Source organism: Bidens hawaiensis, unplaced genomic scaffold, assembly GCF_021521415.1.
Source record: "Bidens hawaiensis isolate Kalapana, Puna unplaced genomic scaffold, B.hawaiensis_p1.1 tig00062294_1, whole genome shotgun sequence".
In the NCBI taxonomy this organism is placed as follows: domain Eukaryota; kingdom Viridiplantae; phylum Streptophyta; class Magnoliopsida; order Asterales; family Asteraceae; genus Bidens; species Bidens hawaiensis.
This window is the reverse complement of record NW_027506507.1, coordinates 60,032-63,468: the sequence shown is the minus strand read 5'-3', so window position 1 is coordinate 63,468 and position 3,437 is coordinate 60,032.

Below are 3,437 nucleotides of genomic sequence, written 5' to 3'. Positions count from 1 at the left end.
TTTGATGTAAAAATATATTTTTATTTAACTAATGTTCAAATGGTTACTTGATGTAATCATAATATGAAAAATGAATAATTGGTAATAATTGATTTCCTAGAATTAAAATGGAATGATTTCCTAGAATTAAAATGGAATTAGATGAAAATTGATAAATGATTTTTCATAGATTGAACTTGCAATTTGGGTATTTAATTTATCACTTGTATAAATTGATGATTTCTAAAAATGTTAATGTTACTTGAAATTAATATTGATGATAGGTAAATGCTAGAATTTCATAACTTGCTAATTCTAAGACAAGATTCAAAGTTAGATTGTTGATTACTAATAAAGGAAAATTTCTTGTTGATATAAATTAAAAGTTGTCTAATGGCTTGATTGATTATTGCATAGGTGAATATATGAATGATATATGTTTGGGTTACAATAGTAAACACCCTTATGAAAAATCATTAATTGATAAAAAGATGGACAATGTTTGTTACTTGCTAAAAGTAGAAACTTTGTTACATGGATAATAAAAAAAAATATAAAATCAAATAGCATAATAGGTTGCATGGAACCTTGTCAAAATAGGTGAATGAGATTATTTGAAAGTTTGAATTAATTAAAGTTATTGAATTCGGAAAAGTTACTATTAGTCGAAACTTTTGTTATTGATGCTAGGAATGCGATGACTTTAGATGATGTTAAATAAACAAATAGGACCAAATTATAAATTGTTTAAATCTGGAAATATTGACGTCTAAACATTATATTAACATGTTAGAAATAATACATTCACTCGTTGCTAAAAACTAGTAGTTAAGGCTTAAGCATGTTTCGTTAAAATTTGGTTTGGTGTGTATATTTTGCTATATGATTTAAACTCGAAGATAATAGTGAATTACATATTATTTTATGCATATTTACTGTATAAAATTATTTGGTTTTGGTAATATGACTTAAATAGCTTGTCGGTAACATTAACAGTCAAAAGGTTCGACTTTTAACAAGAACCGACATAAGTTTTTGGAACTATTTTAGAACAGCCCTTAAAGTCATAAAATACTTACACATAACATAACTTAATGCATAAAAGGAGGGAAAGATGGTAAACTTGATCCTAGATGGTTCTTGTCGCAAAAACCGACACGAAAACGATAAAATTTGCCATTTTAATAGAATAATGACTAAAATGAAAACAAAATAAAGTATTTTCATAAAAGAGCTTCTAAAACTTAACTATTTTTATATAAAAAGTGTTTTCATAAATTTAAATATAAAGTTGCACAAGAAAAAGTAACGGGTTCGCTGTTAAAACGCGAAACCAGCAAAACCAACCAAAACTGAAGAAACGAAACAAAATTGTTATAAATTATAAAACTTAATATTATCAAATGGTTCCAGCAACTAAAACATATTTATATAAATTTATATATATTATTAAAGAATATAATGGTTTGCTAGAATAATATAAAGTATGATATTTGTTAATATTTGGTGTTTACTTGTATACATGTATATTTGCTAGTTGCTAATTATGATAAGTATATATAAGTTAGGATCTTGCTTGCTTCTGTAAAAACGAAACTTGGACTTAAACAAACTAAAAGTCGCCAACTGATCGTTCAAACTTCAACTAATAAAAAGATAAAAATAAGTGTTAAAACAAAACTAAAACGTTTTTGTGAAATATTTTAAGTTGAGAAAATAACTTAAAATATATATATTAATAAACACAAGTGCTATAATAATAGGACATGAAGTGTTTCGATATATCTGACGTTGTACATACTGAAGGTGAGTTTCTCTAAAACCCCTCGTTTCTAATAAATGATATGTTTTATAAATGTTTTTGGGGAAAAATATATTATTTTATTAATTTTATTAGAGTTTTAAATGCATTATATTTTACAACCCGTGTTTTAGTGTGATGAGTCAATTTGACTTAATAACTGTTAACCGAATTAATAAGAGCATGGAAATGTTGGTAGCTCTATCAGGGTGACGCCCCCCACTTCCAATCACGGTGGGTTAAAAGTGGGAATGTTTTGAGTTTGGTAGGTTTCGAGTTATCAATTTTGATAGTCATACACTGGTTGTATCCTTTGCTCATTTACAACAGTACAATTTGTTTAAGAAATAAAAGGCTATGTTTTAATAAAGAATCAATCATTGTGGTATAATGGTTGAAGACTATTATATATATAAATATGAAGGATAATTTCGTAAAATAAGAGAACCTCACCAACATTCGTGTTGACAAATGTTTTTAAATATGCTTTCAGGCAAATAAATGAAGTGTTGAAGCTTCGTGAAGAGCGCAGCAAAATAGTGACTTTTGTTTGAATGAAAAATGTCGACTTTATGTTGGACTTGTAGTTTGAAAAAAATATATAATATGACACATGTAATGACTCTGATGATTAAATAAAGTTCAACTTTTGTTAGAAATCTATTCTTAAACGTGATTTGGCTGAAAATGGCGTCTGTCACCACCCGAATGACTTAGTTGTCTTTCGCTTCTTAAATTAAGATTTTTTGGGGTGAGAATGAAGTTGGTATCAGTGCCAATTGTTATAGTGAACTAGAAAATTTTGACAAAAATTTCTAAACGATAACCCGTATATTCAAACACACGATTTTCCCTACTCGCGACGCAAATGCATAAACAATTAAATGATTGTTATTATTATTTTAAAAATATAATAATAAAATTAAATTAAATTAACAAATAAATAAAAATTGTAAAGTCCAAAGTTTATCTATATGATTATATATATTAAATTTCCTAACGATTACTTAGTACGGATTATGTTACATGTCACAAAAGCCTAGGTCAGACACTATTATCAAGATCCGCAACATCGACAGTAAGTTAAAGGACCGCCCCCAACAACCTCTGTTGTGCCATCAATGGTGCACCATGCAAGTGCATATTCTGTGAATCTTAATATTGCTTTTAAAGAAATTATTCACACAAACTCTCAGTGCCTATTTCCCATTAACCTTAAGCCATATTTCATCTTCCTACGCAAGATCCGTTTGAAATCGTTGCCAAATAAAGGATGACGATGCGGCCCTACCTCTCCAGAGTCTCATGATGTGTAACTCCATTAATGATGTTGCTGTTTTAGCTCTTAGAACCTGTTTATGGAATACTTAGACTTCCAATAATTCCCTCTTATTACTCTAGTTAGACATCCTATACCTTATATATTTTTGTAAGGAAAATTCAAAAATTTGTGATTGGTGTTGATCCGTATTCACACCTATTAGAAGTTATTTTAGTAACTCTAAACAAGTATGATAAGTTTATATTATTAATGACAATGATGCTTTAAAAAATATGGGAGATTTATATGATAGTGAGGACGAAGAGGTGGTGAGGGAGGATGAGGCAGGTAATGAAGGTTATGAGGCTGATATTTCTGATGATGTAGTTCATGACT